We start from the raw sequence: 11088 nt of genomic DNA, 5'->3' as shown, positions 1-11088 counted from the left end.
ATTTCTATTTTGGGATCATCACGATAATTCTCCTCTGAAAACAGATTAGAAGTGAACACATAATGAATGGAAAGGTCAACTTACTAAAATAAAATAGTATTTGATTTAAATTGTTGCTCACTTAGGAAGTATAATGACTATTCTCTGGTCAAGGATGCTAAGATTCACTGTTATAAACGGTGCAACATCAGTGTTTAGTGTATATAAAAATTCTAGGATTCAATATATTGTCATGAAGAGTTTATAATAATCACACAAAAAGTATTCCTCTATATATTAACCACGACTGAGTTTCACATGACGAAGACTGAAAAAGATATGGTTGAATTAGATCTTCAATACCTTTTGTAACGTGTATGCTGAATTGCCTCTAAGCTTTAATGTTGCAAACAATTTTCTATGAGATGTTAAGGAGTGCTCACAATCTTTACCATTAGAAGGGAAAGAAGAGAAACTGAAGCTCCATTTTTAAACAATGACAACAAAAAGAAGAATATAAAAACCTAGTGTTAATAAAACATTTAAATAGTATAAAATAGCAGAATTTAAATATCAGTTATATGCTATCATTACTTGGGCTTTTGGATGTGTTTTCTTTTAAGTAACCAGCATCCTCATCTAGTGACACCCCGTCTTGTACCCGCAGGCCCCCTCTGGCTCGCCCTGCAGTGACTCTGAGGTCTGTCTGTGTGTTGCATGGTGAGCAACCACCAGGCCCCAGACTAAAGCAGCATGGTCTGGGCCACCTTGCTGATCGTGGACACAGCTTTCTCCAGTTCCTCTTCTGTTTGTTCCCCTGTGACCACAGCCCTAATGCACAGAGGAGGGAGATACTTGTCTTCTTTCTCCAGGTAGTGCTCCTGAGTTCACGTGATGCCTCTGTCCGTGCACTGAGTTGCAATTTCCTGAAGTAGTTTAACCTCTCTTTCTCGACACCCAGTGCTCTCTTCCAGCAGGAGGTGAAATGCCGGAGAAATGAACTCACCCACCACTTTTAATCCAGAAATGCCTTGTAAAGCTTTATGGATTCGTTTGCACTTTTCCTGGATTTTCTTCCATGATGTTGAGGGTCTCAGTGGCAGCAGCAGCTAACAGGGGAGGGGTAACGAACCTGAAAAGCAGTGTCCCTGGCCGGAAAGTCACAAACGGTCAGTTACGGAAGACCTACCACAGCAGAAACCCCCAACAGAAGCAAATGAATTCTCCGTGTTGGCACTGATAAGATCAATATGATCGATACTGATTCCAAAATGCTCAGTGACTCCTCAGCCATGCTCCCCCAGGACTCCAAACAAAAGGCTTTCCTCCAGAAAGATCCTTGCGTTATATTTGTACTTTAACTGAACCAGTTCTGGAAGAGGGCAAATCGTTCCAGTATTCATGTACAACGCTTCGACTACAATGAAACGTCGAGTTACACGAGCCTTGCAAGGATTCTTTTCATCTTCAGTCTCTTGTTCTTTTAGTGGTTGTTCCAGGTCATCCGTATCATTATGGTTAAATAGCTTACTTTCACTACGTGATGCCTGTAATCCCTTCTGAATAGCAAAGCAGGCAGCTTTATCTACAGACACAATGTCCCCTCTCTTACAGTAAGCAGCAGTAGCGCTGGCTATCACGGCAAATCCATATGAGCGTATAATGGCTGCTTCTGTCTTCATAAATTTCGCCAGGCGGTCTTCCAAATCCAAGTGCACATCAAATGCGCCATAAAATCCTCTAGGTCCACAAGTTCCCACACCATACGTCTTTAGAGATGCCAAAGCTGCTGCCTTGAGCCTAGGGTTATCCAACAATCCAAGAAAATTGAACGAGGCAAAGTTTATACCTTCTTTTCCATTCACCACAATGTTATGGCTTTTGGAGGGCCTGAAACGATGCTATAGTTGACAGCAGGAAGGTCTCTTGAGACAAGAGAAACAAGAGGTTCTGGTTGCCAAGCTTCAATCAGTTCTTCCTTTTCCTTGACTGTAAGATCAGAACTCTTTCTTGTAGCTTGTGTGTTTTAGAGAAAAAGAAGTCTGATTAGCCAGCGTATTAAAATTCCTTCCAAAATAAGATGATAAACAGGAACCTTAATGAAATTATCCATGTCAGGTCGTCTTTTCAGCTGTACATTTCCAGGATAAAGGCCAGGCTGACTTTTATGTTTTACACAGCTAAACACACTAAGTGCATGTAGAAGATTCCAGATAATAACTAAGCCCCCATCAGTCCGTTATGGGGTGCTATATTCCAATAGGTTGTCATTGGAAAGTCATTTTAAAAATGTATTTAGAAATGGAAATACAAATAATTTTCAAACATTAGACAGAAAGAAAGCAATGATGATTCACAATAGTTAAAACAATTCAGAAGTTGGGGACAGGGAAACTGCTGACAATTTCGTATATAAATTTTCAGGTCATTGCACAAATAACTTTAAAACTACATACATGTTGCATATGTTTAGGTACACAGCAAGACTCCTCAAATTCTGCATACACAGTGCACAGAAATTAGAAGCAAAACCAGAAATCTAAGACTATTTTTAAAATTTGCTGATCCCTCCTGAATGTACTTCAGTTAAGAGTGAGGACTCTACCAAAACAATCCTTTTGGTTTCATCAATAATCAGATTATAGTTGACAAACATAAGTCCAAGTCACGAGTTAAACATTCCACTCCACAGAGAAATCATCCTAAGAAAAGTTTAAATGTCTGCTGAATTAATAAAAACCACAAATGTGGCTTCTTTTCTTCCCTAGGAAATGTGACATCCAGGAGGACTTCTCACTCATGGTCAGTACCAGGGTATAGAAATTACATAGTAAGAGGGCAGTCTTCAGAAAGGCAGCAACAATATATAGTAGAAATTACTCATTTCTAAAAAAAAAAAAAAGAAAGAAATCTTAAATTTTAGTGGTCATCTTAGTCACTGTAATCTACCTAAGGGTGGACATCACCTAAGCCCTACTTGCTCTCTTAACTGTTTTTTGTTTTTCAGAACGTCCTGATGGGTTCTACAATGATACATCTTGCATCATCACCCTTGCCAGTAAGTGCAATATTAAGTTTTAAGAAAATTATCAAAAGAAAACTGAGATTCACTTTAAATGAATGTAAGCACAGGGACTTTTACCTGTTCACTCACTGTACTATTCCCAGCATCTAGATCTCTGCTGTCCAATACTGTAGCCACTAGCACCATTCAACTATTTAAATACACATCTAAATTAAATTAAATGGAAAATTCAGCCCCTCAGTTGCACTAGCCATGTTTCAAGTGCTTAATAACCGCATGTGGATAGTGGCTACTGTACTGAACAGCTCAGAGGACACGCAGAAAGTTCTATCGCACAGTACATGGAAACTCACTAAATGTCAAATGAATGGACATGCTCCAAGACTGACATTTTAAAATTTCATATTATCTTTCCTACCTGAAATAGCTGGCCTTTCAAAAAAGCTCCTAACTAGTCTTTCTTTAAAAATTTACTAAAATAGTTGTATCTTTACAAGACAGAAAATGGGACGTGTGCAGAAGAGTGACAAACTATTTCATATACCTAAATCATTTGGCTTCCTTTCTAACCCTATGTCCGAACAAAAACAGACAAAAGTCCAACTTATTACAGTTCTTTCCCCTATTCCCTGCTCCACAGTTCTGAGAACCTGTCTTCCGTTTTACCATCAGTGCCAACTCTCGTTTTTGACTAGCCTCTCTCCTGTAGCCGGGCAGGACCTGGAGAGGGCTCCGAGCTCTCAGCAGCGCAGAAACGAGACCCCCGGCTCTGGTTCCATCCCGTGCCTCCTGACATTCCGCCGCTGGGAAATGTGTGTGCCTGTGAGACTTTCCAGCCAGGGACGCCAAGGGTCTGAGTGTCACCCGGCCAGCCCCGCCCAGACCAAAAACCTACACAAACCGTCCACTTCCCCAGGGCTGGGTGTGCCCCAGTCCTTACTTGGACCGCTAGTGGGGAATTCAGAAATCCAATCATTTAAATGGCTTCCACCTCTGATGATGTCATTCCAAAAGTCAGTTGATGAGACGTATTCAAAGAGGTTTCCAGTGAATTTCATAACCAAGGGGCTTTGTGTAGATGATGAAGATGAGAAGAGCAAATACCACATTCAAATTTATATAAATGAGAGAATTCTAAGATGCCACCCTAAGATTTCCCACCTTAATCCCCAGGACTATGAATGTAATGAGGTATCACATCCATGATTATGGTATGTAACAGTGCAAAAAGGGATCTTGCTGATGTAATTAAGGTTCGTTATCAGTTGACTTCCAGTTCATCAGAAGAGGGGTTATCCAGGCAGATCCAATCTAATATTTGAGTCCTGAACAGCACAGAGTTTTATCTGGCTGATGGCAAAAGGAGAAGTCAGAGAGAATCAAAACATGAGGATTCCACACACAGATGCCGGCTCTGAACATGGATGGGGCTGTATTAACTATGTTTTTTGTTTTCTTCAGGTTTATGCTTGGACATATGGGGCCTTGCTGATCCTGGTGGGGTGGCCCCTTCCAGAGCTGTATAATTTCTAAAGATAGTGAACAATTCACCTGAAGAGCACCTTTCAAATGCAGACCAACAGATCCAGAGCCCACACCCCACCCACATTTTCTACCAGGTTCTAATACTCTCTGTCACTATCTATCTGCTGTAATCACTCCAGAGCTGGGTACCAGATAACTAGGGACAGACCCATGCCCCAGAGCCCTGAAATTATTCAATCTAGCCAATCCTAAGCCTGCTTACCCTGCCTCTCCTATTTCTTCCCTTAGAAACCACAATAAAGTCCCCTGATCACACTTGCCCTAACACCCTCTGCCTTTTGGACACCCTGGTGCTTCCCCATGTGGCCCACCTGTGGAGTGGCATGCCCCCTCCCCAAAGGAACTGTGAGTAACCAACTTTCTTTTCAGTGGCAAGTATCTCTTGATCTGTTGGTCTTACTGACTCTCAAACTTTCTATTAATATTTTAAATTCATTTAAAATTAATATTTTAAAACAGGGGCCATGTGCAAGGACCAGAGAGCAAGTGAGGGGACCCCAGGAGCAAACAGAAACCCCTGGCCAACATCAAGCAAGGAAAGGGGGACTTTAGTCCTATGACTGCAAGGAACTGAATTCAGCCACCGCCTGAGGGAGCCTGGAAACGTCTTCCTCCCCCAACCCCCCAGATAAGAGTCTCGTTGGGCCAACTCCTTGATTTGCGTCCATGAGCTGCTCAGCAGAGAACCCAGCCGAGCCTGCCCAGACTTCTCAGCTAAGGAACTGGGGTTTTGTCTTAAGCCCCTAAGTTTGTGATAATTTAACACACAGCATAGAAAGCTAATACAATATACATAAAGATTCTACATATGCACATTCATATATTGTATGTAGGCTGCTGCCTTAAAATGTTTATACAATTTAAATTTGGTGTACTTCCTCAAATCCAGATAAATCATATCATCTCGTTTACATTTTCAGGACACAGGAAGCATTTTCATTCCAGTGTTGAATGGAGTTCAAAACTACTAAACAGTCGCCAAAGCTCTGAGCAGAGGTCAGCCCCCTATGGTGTGTGCATCTCCACGTGGCTCATAAGGGCGTTAAAGCCACAGGGACAACAGCCCAGGATGCATTTGTCTGGTGTTCTTTGATGAGGTGGGAATTGCTCATCTTTTAATACTAAGATTCCTGTGCCAGCTGGAAGTGTGCGCACAGTGCCTTCCTCCCCTCTGGCCCCAATGAGCACGGAGATGCGAACACCAAATAGCCAGTAGGCCTACCATGGTCAGCTGTTAGCAGTGAACAAGACAGACACCTTGGGGACATTGACAAATTGGTACATATGCTACATGACAGATTCCTTCAGTGGAACCATCCTGTCTCATACAGCATCAAAAACAATGCGGTCCTGAAAATATAGTCCATTTTGACAAATAGTTGTTTCCAATCTTAATCAGAAGGTTATGGTATGGATATAAATTTTTAAAAGCAAATTTTAAAGTTTAATGCATGTGTATTGCACACCTGTCATATTTATGGTTCTGAGCCAAGTGCTAGGACAGGGCGTGGAATAAGATGGATGCAGCGCAGTGTCCCCCTTCAAACCAGGTATATGCATAAACCTTTTCCTTCTCCGCAGATGTTCTCTTCAGAAAGATCTGAGGGTCCAAATCCCCGGATCTGGCGACATCCATGATGCACCTGCTTTGGGAATTCGGGTCTGAGTCTCCACAGCCACCTTCCCATCAGGACGCACAACCGAGGCCATACATCTGCTCCCTGTCATGCTGGAGGTTTCTGTTCCACCGCACGTGGTCCTTGGATGTCTGTCAATGAGCTGTCACTCTCCCTGGCACTGGGAGAGCAGAGAATAAAAGGGTGGAATTCTTTGAGACACTCAGAAAAAAATGCTTTCCTCTTGAGCTTTTTCATTTGCTTCATGATCAGCACCGTGGCTCTTATTCTAATTTGCCTCCACACTAATTGCCGTTTCTCAACATTAATGGACCCAGAACCACACTTAGCAACTGCTAAATGGCTCTGCATGACTCATCTGGGCCAGAGACTGGCGTTCTCCTCTGTGTGCAAACCCGGCCGCCCCTCCCCACAGGGACTGCATCCTGGCCCGGGGTAGCCTGCATCTCACTGCAATGCCAAGCCCCTTGGTCCAGAAAGACTGGAGCCCTAAAACCTCCAGTTTTCAAGACAGACTCTCACTTGCATGAGAAGGCCTACTGAGCTCAGGAACGGACACAAATTTGGTCTCAGATATGCTGAAGCAAAGCCCAGATGGGACTGGGTCATGTTGAGTGGAAGTGCAGTCTTATATTCTCTATTCCACACTATCAGTCTCGTCTTCTTTTTGATCTTTATCTTTTGTGGGGAGGTGGGATGATCTGAATAAAGGACGAAGAACAGAGACTAGGAAAGCATGACTCCATGACAGTCACTGACCTCTGAAATCACGGTGGTCGGTCTCAGTGTTCTCCACGTGAATATGTGTGAACACGTGTGAACATGTGGTCTCCCCTGTGGCTTGTCACTTGGGAACAGCCTTCCAGGTCACGCTCACGCTCCAGTGATGAGGATGATCTCAGACTCTCGAAGTCTCAATACAGAAAAATAATACCTTTTTACCCAAAAAGTATTCTGTTCTGGAATAACCAAATCAATTCTTCATCCATAATTGAGAAAATGTAAACCAATCTCAAAGTTCCATACAGGCTTCACCAAATATTTTTATGTGTCAGGAAGTGTGCTAAACAAAGACACTGCAAAGGGTTACAATCAGATCATGTCCCCCACACACACCCCCAAAGTCTCCCATCTCACTTGAAGCCCTTGTACCAGCCCCAAGGCCCGGTGTGATCTAAGCCCCAGACCTCAGCTCCCACCACCAGCCTCTTGAACTCTGTTCCAGCCACACTGGCCTCCTTCCTGTCCTCTGAATGTCAATCAAGTGCCGACCTCAGGGCCTTTGCACAGCTGTTCACTCAGCCTGGAATACTCTTCCCAGCCACCCACAAGGCTTATTCCTTCCTGTCCTTCAGGCCCTCACTCTAAACGTCACTTTCTCCAGGCTTTCCAAGGACACGTTATCCAAAATTACGCCCCCATCCTATTACCCTCTATTCCTCTTGCCTGGTTCAGAACGAACAAGAAAAGATGGGGGAGAAGGAATGTGGGGTCCAGAGGTCCAGAGGATCCTGGATCTGATCATATTACAGATCAATACCAATCACAAGCCCATCTTGTGAGGGTCCATGCCCACCCTGTGGGTTCATGGTGACTCCAACCTCACTTGTCCTCTTGAGCCATCCCTGTTGGCACAGTCACAGATGAAAGAGCAATGTCTTCGTGTGTTTACAGAACAGAGATGCCATGGGAGCAACGACTTTGTTTTCCCCACACTGTATCCCTGTGCTCAGACAGTTCCTGCCCCACGGGAGATTTGTTTGCTCAGAAGGGGTTCCACAAGTAGGAGAGGCACCCCTTTTTCTCTTCTCCTTATTTCCATTCCTGCTACATAGGATGCAGACATGATGGCTGGAACTCCAGCAGCCTCTTGGATCATGATTTGCATACAGTGATAGGAGCCACATGCTGAGAGTGGCCAAGCAGGAGGAGACTAGACCTGAGGACATGCAGACACTCTCACACCAGCCTGGACTGCCCCCCACTGAACTTCTCCTTATAAAACAAACCCTTATGATTTAAAGCACTATTATTTGGGGTGGGGGGGAGTCCGTTAAGTGCTGTCAGTACATTCCAGCCAATAGTCAGCAGGCACATCTGTAACTAAACAAGTTGTGTTTATTACTCATTACAGTGAGAGGGAGCTCACAGTGTGGGAATCCACCAGGCATCTCAGTAAAAGCATAGGAGAGAAGGCTTATCATAGGATTTAGTCTTTGTGCCTAACAGAAAGCCAATACTACAAAAATGTGGTTGAATGAATAAAGTGTAAGAAAAAAAATCTGGAATGTAATGTAGCTCTTTTATATCTGACAAATACAAATTTAAATTATATTATATTTCCTCCATTCTCAAACCAATAAAAGGAAGCAGGGTTCCTTAGAAAAATGGCTAATTCTAGAACAAGATGAGCCTGGAGCATCTAATAAGCCAGAAAGTAAGGGAATGCTCAGAAAAAAAAGAGATGACCTGCAAGGTTCAATGACACAGGAGCCAGATGAAGTCTCTCCCAATGTCCCCAAACTGGAACAACAAAATAAAGTCCTATTGGATCATAACCCAAGTATAAATTATCAATATCTGTGAGTCCATACTGATATAAATAGATAAATAAATAAATGGGGGTGAAGAGACAAATCTCCCATGTGGAAGAATTCTAAATAAATGATGTGGATGTTCTGCCCTCAAGGAGGTGAACTATAACTCCCCTCCCCATAAGTGTGGGCTGCACGGAGTGACCACCTTCCAAGGACTGAGGAATGGAAGGAGTGGGGTAGCTTTAGAGAGCAGAACCTGGACTATAGGACCTCAGCCAGGTCAACACCAACAGTGGTAAGTCATGTTGATGGTGCATACCCTTGATAGGGTGTGATGACAAGTGTATATTACCTCTGTGGTCCTCCTCCCCAAAAGCCATAAACCTCGTCTAACCATGAGAAAAACTTCAGGCAAATCCCAATAGAGGGACACTCAACAAAACACGTGCCCAGTACTCCTCAGAATTGCCAGGGTCATCAAAAACAAGGAAAGTCTGGGTACCTGCCAGGACCAATAGGAGCCTAAGGAACCATGATGACTCAATGTAATGTGGCGTCTAGGATGGGATCCTGGGACAGAAAAGGACATGAGGTAGAATCTGAGGAAGTTGGAATCAAGAATGGAGTTTAGTTAACAGTAAAGTCTAGACATTGGCTCGTTAATTGTAACAAGTGTACCAATCCATGTAAGATGGTAACAATAGGGAAAGCTGAGTGTGGGGTGTATGGGAACACTCTGTGTTATCGTTGACATTTTTTTGTACATACGAAACTGTTCTTAAATTAAAAGTTGGTTTTTTAAAAGGCCAACAAATATACATTAATAAATTTTCAGGTAATTTTTTATAGTTTCAAGGAAATGATCATGACAATGTTATAGAGCACAGGAAAATATTAAAAGTTTTTTTTTATATTCACTTTAAGTAGCTAAAATACTCTGATACTAAATTTGACAGAGGTTGCATACATATAGATACATATAAAATCCTAAAATATTGGCAAATTGAGTTAAAGTGTATCAAAAGAACATTCTAATGAAATATGGAGTTTAATATCTATTACTACAATATCAATCTATCACTTCAAAGGGTCAAATAAGAAAACAAATATTTCAATAGATGCTTTAAAAGGTTTTAGATATAATTCAATATTACATATTAAAATTCTTAGCAAAACAGAAATGTAAAAAACAATAGATGGTTAACATGATAAAGAACGGTGGTCTTACATCAATAGGCAAAATCTATGTAAAACTCAAGTGGCATTCCCACTGAAATCAGAAATAAGGCCACTATTTATGCCTGATAAGTTCACTAGTGTTATCTGGACATTGAACGTAGAACATAGTTTTCTGGACATTGAACATATTATAAGGTGAGAATTAGAAAGAAGGAGAAACCCCGCTAGAAAAGAGGCAAAAGTATTATATTTTTAAAAGACATCATTGTACTTCTAGGGAAAAAAATGAAAGAACCCATTTTTAAAAAGGCAACAGATGTCACTTATGTGTGGAATCTAAAATATGACAGAAATGAACTTATCTATGAAACAGAAACAGACTCACAGACATAGAGAACAGACTTGTGGTTGCCAAGGGGCCGGGGGGGTGGGGGAGGGATGGGCTGGGAGTTTGGGGTCAGCAGATGCAAACTATTATATACAGGATGGGTAAACAACAGGGTTCTACTGTAGAGCACAGGGAACTATAGTCAGTATCCTGTGATAAAACATAATTGAAGAGAATATGAAAAAGAATATATATATATTCTTTTTATATATAACTGAATCACTTTGCTGTACAGCAGAAATTAACACAACATTGTAAATCAACTGTACTCCAATAAAATAAAAAATTTTTAAAAGGCATCAGGGGGACTTCCCTGGTGGTGCAGTAGTTAAGAATCCACCTGCCAATGCAGGGGACACGGATTTGATTGCTGGTCCGGGAAGATCCCACATGCCGCAGAGCAACTAAGCCCATGCACCACAAAGACTGCGCTCTAGAGCCCTTGAGCCACAACTACTGAGCCCTCATGCTGCAACTACTGACGCCCACGCACCGCAACGAAGAGTAGCCCCCACTCACCACAACTGGAGAAAGCCTGTGTGCAGCAACAAAGACCCAATGGAGTAAAATTAATTAATTAATTAATTTTTTTTTTAAAGGCATCAGAATTTATCAGAGAGTGCATTAAGTTTGTCAGGTTCAATATACATATAAAATACTATAACTTTATATAATCAATAACTTGTTAGAAAATATGCAAGAAAAAAAATCAACAAAAAATACAAAATACCTGTCCAAAATGAGTGAGACTAGATCCTGTGAAGATAGCCAAGGGCCAAAGAGAAAAAGGAAATCAGT

The 11088-nt window shown here is 42.0% G+C and overlaps 1 pseudogene; it reads right to left on the bottom strand.

Annotated features, from left to right (window-relative positions):
* Positions 1 to 1247: 1247 nt before the first annotated feature.
* On the bottom strand, positions 1248 to 2092 carry LOC113630185 (serine palmitoyltransferase 1 pseudogene; annotated as a pseudogene).
* Positions 2093 to 11088: the final 8996 nt, after the last annotated feature.

This window comes from Aethalodelphis obliquidens, unplaced genomic scaffold (genome assembly GCF_003676395.1).
Source record: "Aethalodelphis obliquidens isolate GAN/ISIS:26980383/991018 unplaced genomic scaffold, ASM367639v1 scaffold29, whole genome shotgun sequence".
NCBI lineage: Eukaryota > Metazoa > Chordata > Mammalia > Artiodactyla > Delphinidae > Aethalodelphis > Aethalodelphis obliquidens.
The sequence above is the reverse complement of the archived record's forward strand: the minus strand, read 5'-3'. Positions and strand labels throughout refer to the sequence as shown.